Below are 10000 nucleotides of genomic sequence, written 5' to 3'. Positions count from 1 at the left end.
ACACCATGCTTTAATTCGAATTGAACTATGAATAGGAAGAGTATGTATGGACATTCGACAACAGGGATTAGATACATACTTGGTTGTTTAAAATGTTCTTCTATGCTTAATGGGTTCCTAATGCTTAATTTTAGGTTAGACAACAAATGATCAAATTAGGGAATTAGGAACACAAGGTTATGACCACACACCATGGCTTAATCATACTTTAGCTAGAATCAATCCATTAATCTAAATTGAACTTGGGAACTTATTTGCTTGAGTTACTTATTTCTTTCTTCCTTGTTTTATGTTCTTTGTTTTTGTTTCTATTTTTGTGTGTTATGTTAGTTTATTTATTCAAAAACTTGTTGCGTATTTATAACTGAGTGTTGCATTATAGCCCTCTTCCGAGTGATTCCTTTGTGAGAGGACAACTTTGGTGAGATTTGAAGTTGAACTTGTGCTTTGTATGATTTTTGAAATTGTGTGAAAACTAAGATTGGGGAATTTGTTGCATTTGGCTATCACACTACCACACTTTGAGCATGTTATGTTTTGAACTTTGCCGCCTTGTAAATAATGTCTAAAATTGAGCTTTTAAACTTTTGAGTCATGTGCATGAGTCATTTATCTTCATAAAATGTTCGGAAAGATTGTTTTGAGTTTTTATTTATTTATTTTTTTGTTTTTGTAATTATTTTTGTTTTTGTTTTTTATTTTGCTTACGGACTAACAATCTTTTAAGTTTTCTAATTACCTTGTTTTACAGAGTCAGTAAAACGTTTGTGGGTATCGTATCTGTTAAACCCTCAGGAGACACAACTCCTCCTACTAGGGATGCCTAGAGGTTTAAAGGCTTGTTGCATATGCTAAATGCAATCGAGTTACCTACGAAAGTGGTTTAGTTAACTTCTAGTTTTGTTTTTAACTTTGTTTTGTGTTGTTTTGCTCGAGGACTAGCAAAATCTAGGTTTGGGGGTATTTGATCGGTTCATAATTGTATATTATTTCTTACCCTTCTAGCTTATGATTTGGTTATGTTTTTGAGTTAAACTTGTGCTTTTAATCCTTTTTGTGTTTATCTTTCAGTTAATTGAGCTTTAGGTAACAATGATGGCTTTGGAGAACATAATTCATGCAATTCAAGCATGTTAAGGCCTAATTTGGATGAATTGATGAAGAGCTTAAAGACAAATTCATTATGGCTACAGCCCCCTGCCAGTCCAGTTCCGTAGGTCATATTGCAAGCTTTGTTTCAGCAACCTACATAGCTCGGATGAGGCCACATTCTTCATGAAAGTTGCTCCAATTGGTGTGTACTATAACATATACAAAATTCAGCCCCATTGGATAAATCTGGAGTCCGTTACCTAGCAAACACAGAACCATGCTCAGGATGGATCTTATCAGCGCGGAAAATGAGTTAGCAATTTGTTTCGGCCTTAACTTCTTCCTCCGACCTTGGCTTGGCCCAAATAACATATGGCTGGAAAGAAGACATTCTGAACTTCAATTTAGAGTGCTTAAAGTCCTAATTTGATTAAGAGAAGCCCAAGTTGTAAGCCCTTGAAGTTGCTGGTCATGCTGACCTCAGCATGTGCTGGTTGGATGCTTGGTCATGGTGAGCTAGGTATGAGCTATCATTTCTGGTTGGAAGCTTGGTCATGGTGACATGAAGATGAGCTAGGGCTGCTGGTGGGATCTATTGGTGAAGTGCATCAACCAATTCAAGATTTTCTAATACAAGTGCATCACCCAATTTAGATTTTCTAATACAAGTGCATCAACCATTTCAGATTTTATAAAACAAGTGTTGTATGCATTAGCCATACTTAATTCAGATTTTCAGCTTCCTTAGGCCTATATATAGTGAGGTTTCCCAAGCTTGTAAAAACACCCCAAGGGGGGGAGCTCTCAAACACTTCTCTAGAGCTCCCTTCCCTTCTCTCCCTCAAATTCTCTTAGTTTTGCTTTCTAGTTCTCAATTCTAGCTTTCTTTAATGTTTTCTTAGTTGTAATTTATTTTTCTTGTAATGTAAATTCTTTTCTTAAGTTTTCAAGTTGAATTAGTTTCCAAGTTTCAATTATGGTTTTTGTTCTTATTCATTATGCTTATAAGTTAATATGCTAGTTTGAATGATTGATCACCATTTAGGCTTGCATGTTAGCTATCTTGGTTTGAATTAAGAGTATACACCATGCTTTAATTCGAATTGAACTATGAATAGGAAGAGTATGTATGGACATTCGACAACAGGGATTAGATACATACTTGGTTGTTTAAAATGTTCTTCTATGCTTAATGGGTTCCTAATGCTTAATTTTAGGTTAGACAACAAATGATCAAATTAGGGAATTAGGAACACAAGGTTATGACCACACACCATGGCTTAATCATACTTTAGCTAGAATCAATCCATTAATCTAAATTGAACTTGGGAACTTATTTGCTTGAGTTACTTATTTCTTTCTTCCTTGTTTTATGTTCTTTGTTTTTGTTTCTATTTTGTGTAGGGAAACTAAATTGGATCATTCAATCACCAATCCCTGTGGAATCGACCTCGCACTTACATACGCTATACTACCGAACGGCTCGTGCACTTGCGAGTATCACAAGTTGAGGATGCAACTGAATCCATTTTGGTGCAGCTGTATCTACGCAACAAGTTTTTGATATTTGATCGGTTCATAATTGTATATTATTTCTTACCCTTCTAGCTTATGATTTGGTTATGTTTTTGAGTTAAACTTGTGCTTTTAATCCTTTTTGTGTTTATCTTTCAGTTAATTGAGCTTTAGGTAACAATGATGGCTTTGGAGAACATAATTCATGCAATTCAAGCATGTTAAGGCCTAATTTGGATGAATTGATGAAGAGCTTAAAGACAAATTCATTATGGCTACAGCCCCCTGCCAGTCCAGTTCCGTAGGTCATATTGCAAGCTTTGTTTCAGCAACCTACATAGCTCGGATGAGGCCACATTCTTCATGAAAGTTGCTCCAATTGGTGTGTACTATAACATATACAAAATTCAGCCCCATTGGATAAATCTGGAGTCCGTTACCTAGCAAACACAGAACCATGCTCAGGATGGATCTTATCAGCGCGGAAAATGAGTTAGCAATTTGTTTCGGCCTTAACTTCTTCCTCCGACCTTGGCTTGGCCCAAATAACATATGGCTGGAAAGAAGACATTCTGAACTTCAATTTAGAGTGCTTAAAGTCCTAATTTGATTAAGAGAAGCCCAAGTTGTAAGCCCTTGAAGTTGCTGGTCATGCTGACCTCAGCATGTGCTGGTTGGATGCTTGGTCATGGTGAGCTAGGTATGAGCTATCATTTCTGGTTGGAAGCTTGGTCATGGTGACATGAAGATGAGCTAGGGCTGCTGGTGGGATCTATTGGTGAAGTGCATCAACCAATTCAAGATTTTCTAATACAAGTGCATCACCCAATTTAGATTTTCTAATACAAGTGCATCAACCATTTCAGATTTTATAAAACAAGTGTTGTATGCATTAGCCATACTTAATTCAGATTTTCAGCTTCCTTAGGCCTATATATAGTGAGGTTTCCCAAGCTTGTAAAAACACCCCAAGGGGGGGAGCTCTCAAACACTTCTCTAGAGCTCCCTTCCCTTCTCTCCCTCAAATTCTCTTAGTTTTGCTTTCTAGTTCTCAATTCTAGCTTTCTTTAATGTTTTCTTAGTTGTAATTTATTTTTCTTGTAATGTAAATTCTTTTCTTAAGTTTTCAAGTTGAATTAGTTTCCAAGTTTCAATTATGGTTTTTGTTCTTATTCATTATGCTTATAAGTTAATATGCTAGTTTGAATGATTGATCACCATTTAGGCTTGCATGTTAGCTATCTTGGTTTGAATTAAGAGTATACACCATGCTTTAATTCGAATTGAACTATGAATAGGAAGAGTATGTATGGACATTCGACAACAGGGATTAGATACATACTTGGTTGTTTAAAATGTTCTTCTATGCTTAATGGGTTCCTAATGCTTAATTTTAGGTTAGACAACAAATGATCAAATTAGGGAATTAGGAACACAAGGTTATGACCACACACCATGGCTTAATCATACTTTAGCTAGAATCAATCCATTAATCTAAATTGAACTTGGGAACTTATTTGCTTGAGTTACTTATTTCTTTCTTCTTTGTGTTTTTGTGTTTGTTTTTGTTTTTTTTGTTTTTTTGTTTTTTTTTGTTTTTATGCAATGTTTGAATTGAAATAAAGTTTGTTTTTAACACTCAGAGAAAAAAAAAAACTAACTAACCATACCACGTAAATAAATACATAAACTAACTTAACAAAACAAAAATAAAGACTTAACAGAAAAGAAAACAAAGAAAATAAAAATTTAAAAAAAAAAAAAAAAAAAAAAAAAAAAAAAAAACTTAATTTAAAAACACACGAATATACAAGCAACTCATGGATGACCAGTTAAGGGCCTCAGAAAACACAGCCAGGGGATCCGGGAAGGTTGGAGGGGTCACAATGGTCCCGCTTAAAACCCAAACTTCTTAGACACCGAAGGTGTCGCCTATAGAACTCCTAGACACTGTATTGACGGAAGTGCTCACTGGAGTTACCATAAGTCAGCTCATATGAAAAATCTTTTTAAAATTTTTAAGATAAGAAACAAAAACAAATTAAGATAAAATGGAACAACAAACCATAAACGAAAATGAACTAAGTACTCTAAACAAATTCAAACAAACAACATAAATTGTTGTACTAAAAGAAACAAACCAATAAACCAAAGAAAAAAAAAAAAAAACAAACAGCACTTTCTATCACCCGTTTATCACCATTTGGACAGATTCGTTTCTATGTTTTTCAGCTTCGACCTCTGTTCAGTTTTTAGGTTATAACTTTCCAACCGTAAGTCCAAATTTTACGTTCTTTATATGGTTGGATTCAGCATAGAAAAACAAAGAACTCAGCGCGGACCAAAAGGCAAAAACAACTACGGAAATAAACAGAATTCAAAGAAGAGAAAGGATTGAAATGCTCCCCCTTGAAGCGATTAGGTCGAATGTGATGCACTTGGAGGTCGCGACTTCTCCCATTGCTCCACACTTCCCATTCTTATAATTGAGGTTGCCATCTCTCTCCATTTTTATTAAGCTATCATAAATTGCTTAAAACAAATATAGAAAACTTGAAACAGAGTTAAAAGATTAGGAAATAAAAACTAAAATGAAAAGGAAAATCAACACACATCCAATTTCATGCTTCAAAGTAACAAGCACCAATGGGTTGTGTAAGCTGGGACTTAAACCCAGTTCTCTTGCTTGTTGGGCAATTGTCCTTTTCTGTTGGACTACAAACACAACTTGTCCATTAACGTCATTAACTTTAAAACTTGAAATTGTCTAGAAAAACATGAAAATGAAAAATAAAAATAAAACAAGTAGGGAAAAGAAATAGAACCAAACTATGTTGCTTGTCCCCGGCAACGGCGCCAAAAACTTGTTGCGTAGATACAGCTGCACCAAAATGGATTCAGTTGCATCCTCAACTTGTGATACTCGCAAGTGCACGAGCCGTTCGGTAGTATAGCGTATGTAAGTGCGAGGTCGATTCCACAGGGATTGGTGATTGAATGATCCAATTTAGTTTCCCTACACAAAATAGAAACAAAAACAAAGAACATAAAACAAGGAAGAAAGAAATAAGTAACTCAAGCAAATAAGTTCCCAAGTTCAATTTAGATTAATGGATTGATTCTAGCTAAAGTATGATTAAGCCATGGTGTGTGGTCATAACCTTGTGTTCCTAATTCCCTAATTTGATCATTTGTTGTCTAACCTAAAATTAAGCATTAGGAACCCATTAAGCATAGAAGAACATTTTAAACAACCAAGTATGTATCTAATCCCTGTTGTCGAATGTCCATACATACTCTTCCTATTCATAGTTCAATTCGAATTAAAGCATGGTGTATACTCTTAATTCAAACCAAGATAGCTAACATGCAAGCCTAAATGGTGATCAATCATTCAAACTAGCATATTAACTTATAAGCATAATGAATAAGAACAAAAACCATAATTGAAACTTGGAAACTAATTCAACTTGAAAACTTAAGAAAAGAATTTACATTACAAGAAAAATAAATTACAACTAAGAAAACATTAAAGAAAGCTAGAATTGAGAACTAGAAAGCAAAACTAAGAGAATTTGAGGGAGAGAAGGGAAGGGAGCTCTAGAGAAGTGTTTGAGAGCTCCCCCCCTTGGGGTGTTTTTACAAGCTTGGGAAACCTCACTATATATAGGCCTAAGGAAGCTGAAAATCTGAATTAAGTATGGCTAATGCATACAACACTTGTTTTATAAAATCTGAAATGGTTGATGCACTTGTATTAGAAAATCTAAATTGGGTGATGCACTTGTATTAGAAAATCTTGAATTGGTTGATGCACTTCACCAATAGATCCCACCAGCAGCCCTAGCTCATCTTCATGTCACCATGACCAAGCTTCCAACCAGAAATGATAGCTCATACCTAGCTCACCATGACCAAGCATCCAACCAGCACATGCTGAGGTCAGCATGACCAGCAACTTCAAGGGCTTACAACTTGGGCTTCTCTTAATCAAATTAGGACTTTAAGCACTCTAAATTGAAGTTCAGAATGTCTTCTTTCCAGCCATATGTTATTTGGGCCAAGCCAAGGTCGGAGGAAGAAGTTAAGGCCGAAACAAATTGCTAACTCATTTTCCGCGCTGATAAGATCCATCCTGAGCATGGTTCTGTGTTTGCTAGGTAACGGACTCCAGATTTATCCAATGGGGCTGAATTTTGTATATGTTATAGTACACACCAATTGGAGCAACTTTCATGAAGAATGTGGCCTCATCCGAGCTATGTAGGTTGCTGAAACAAAGCTTGCAATATGACCTACGGAACTGGACTGGCAGGGGGCTGTAGCCATAATGAATTTGTCTTTAAGCTCTTCATCAATTCATCCAAATTAGGCCTTAACATGCTTGAATTGCATGAATTATGTTCTCCAAAGCCATCATTGTTACCTAAAGCTCAATTAACTGAAAGATAAACACAAAAAGGATTAAAAGCACAAGTTTAACTCAAAAACATAACCAAATCATAAGCTAGAAGGGTAAGAAATAATATACAATTATGAACCGATCACGCAGCTGCGCGCAGCATGCGCACAACATGCCGGCAGCGTGCGCACAGCATGTCGGCAACGTGCGCGCAGCTGAGCTTGTCGACAGAATTTTTCGAAACTTGTCCTGCCATGCGCGCGCGCAGCTTGCGCGCAGCGTGCTGATTCTGTCGACAGTGAGGCTAGCGAAACTTGTCCTGCCATGCGCGCGCGCAGCCTGTGCGCGCAACCTGCGCATCTGTCGACAGTGAGGCTAGCGAAACCTGCCATGGCGTGCGCGCAGCCTGTGCGCGCAGCTTGCGAATCTGTCGACAGTGAGGCTTGCGAAACTTGTCCTGCATGGCATGCGCGCAGCCTGCACGCAGCATGCCGGCAGCCTGGTTCCAGGTTTTTTCAAATGTCGACAGAATTTTTCAAACCTTGTCAAACCCCATTTTTATTGAAATTTCCTCGCACAATAAGCTCCCTATAATTAAGTCTATGATTTTTAGGACCTTCTCCAACTTACAAAATGATATTTAGGACCTTGCCTTGCCCTCACATGCCGTGCCCATTCAAGGCATTCCGAGAAAGTGAGGTTATTGGAGGCTTCGGATGGCGTGGCTTGCCTTGCCTTGCATTGGCATGCCATGCCCAAGTTGTGGCCTACACCAAGCCATTCAAGCCATGCGTTGCCTTACCTTGGAATTGCTCATCATCCAATGCATTCCGAGAAAGTGAGTGTAGGCGAGGCTAAGGATGGCTTGCCTTGCCTTGCCTTGCATTGGCATGCCATGCCCAAGTTGTGGCCTACACCAAGCCATTCAAGCCATGCGTTGCCTTACCTTGGAATTGCTCATCATCCAATGCATTCCGAGAAAGTGAGTGTAGGCGAGGCTAAGGATGGCTTGCCTCGCCTTGCCTTGGCATGCCGTGCCCATGATGTGGCCTTGACCAAGCCATTCAAGCCATGCGTTGCCTTCGCCTTGGCATGCCGTGGCCTTGCCTCGCCATGCGATGCATTCCGACAAAGTGACGCGAAGCGGAAGCCTATCATGGCGTAAAAATGTCGACAAAATTTTTCGACATTTGAATAATGGGGTTTGACAAGGTTTGAAAAATTCAATACAAATGGTAGGCTTGAATGTCGACAAAGTGACGCGAAGCGGAAGCCTACCACGGCGTAAAAATGTCGACAGAATTTTTCGGACCTTGTCCTGCCATGGGCTGCGCGCAGCATGCCGGCAGCCTGTGCGCAGCGTGCGCACAGCATGTCGGCAGCGTGCGCGCTGCTGAGACTGTCGACAGAAATTTTCGAAACTTGTCCTGCCATGCGCGCGCGCAGCGTGCGCACAGCATGCCGGCAGCGTGCGCACAGCATGCCGGCAGCGTGCGCGCACCATGCCGGCAGCGTGCGCGCAGCTTGCGCGCAGCGTGCTGATTCTGTCGACAGTGAGGCTAGCGAAACTTGTCCTGCCATGGCGTGCGCGCAGCCTGTGCGCGCAGCTTGCGCATCTGTCGACAGTGAGGCTAGCGAACTTGTCCTGCCATGGCATGCGCTGTGCGCAGCCTGTGCGCAGCGTGCGCGCAGCTTGCGCATCTGTCGACAGTGAGGCTAGCGAAACTTGTCCTGCCATGGCATGCGCGGCGCCTGCGCGCAGCCTGCGCGCAGCATGCGCACAACATGCGCACAGGCTGTGCGCAGCGTGCGCGGAGCTTGCGCGCAGCTTGCGCATCTGTCGACAGTGAGGCTAGCGAAACTTGTCCTGCCATGGCATGCGCGCAGCGTGCGCGCAGTCTGTGCGCAGCATGCGCGCAGCCTGTGCGCAGCGTGCGCGCAGCTTGCGCATCTGTCGACAGTGAGGCTAGCGAAACTTGTCCTGCCATGGCATGCGCGCAGTCTGCGCGCAGCATGCGCGCAGCCTGCGCGCAGCATGTGCGCAGCATGCCGGCAGCATGGTTCCAGGTTTTTTCAAATGTCGACAGAATTTTTCAAATCTTGTCAAACCCCGTTTTTATTGAAATTTCCTCGCACAATAAGCTCCCCATAAGTAGTCTATGATTTTTAGGACCTTCTCCAACTTACAAAACTAAAAAATTCCTCCCGGATTTGTTTTAATGATTTTTTCAATTTTACGACTTCTAAAAATAATAAAAAATACTTCCCGACTTCAAAAATTTATGAAACTTTTTCCCATCATAGATTGCATGTTTCTTAGTATCCCTGCAAAAAATCACGTCCAAATACCTTGTATTGAATTATTTAGAGCCCATTATGACTCCTCGCGCATAGGTGATGTCTCTTCCTGTCAAAGGGCTAAATGCATAAAATGCTATATAGGGGGGTGTGTGTTGCCTGCATATGCATGGCAGCCCATGCCTTCCTAGCTGCAGCCCCCTTCCCCCACGCCACACCCATGTCATGTTGCCTCGATATGTTGCCTCGGTATTATGGGTTTGGTGTCGGGGTCGGGGGGCTGCCACCCATGGCGGTGGTGGCCGGAATCCGGCCGCCGCCACCACGCCGCCGCCATGGGTGAGGGAGGAAAAAAAAGGCGTGGAAAGTTGCGAAATGGGGTTGTCTAGGCTTTTTTTTGGCATGGGAGAGCATGGAGTGCTAGGAACTCCTTCTCAAATGCACGGGCATGTCGACCACAACCTCATTTCGCAACAACAACCACTCGTGTGGGGTGGCGGTGGGTGGATAGTCGCGGATTGGGGCTTGCCAAGCCAATGTTTTCAAAAAATTTCATCAAAATTAAAAACAAATGTTTTGTTGCCTTCGGATTTGTGGGCGAGCGGCGAGTCGGAGTGGAGCCGGTAAAGTTTAACCTCGGTGTGCACGGTTGTTTTTAGAAACTCAATCCAATGCCGGGGACGTTGAAAGTGA

Source organism: Prunus avium, unplaced genomic scaffold (genome assembly GCF_965620075.1).
Source record: "Prunus avium unplaced genomic scaffold, drPruAviu1.hap1.1 HAP1_SCAFFOLD_35, whole genome shotgun sequence".
Lineage (NCBI taxonomy): Eukaryota > Viridiplantae > Streptophyta > Magnoliopsida > Rosales > Rosaceae > Prunus > Prunus avium.
Note: the sequence above shows the minus strand (reverse complement) of the source record.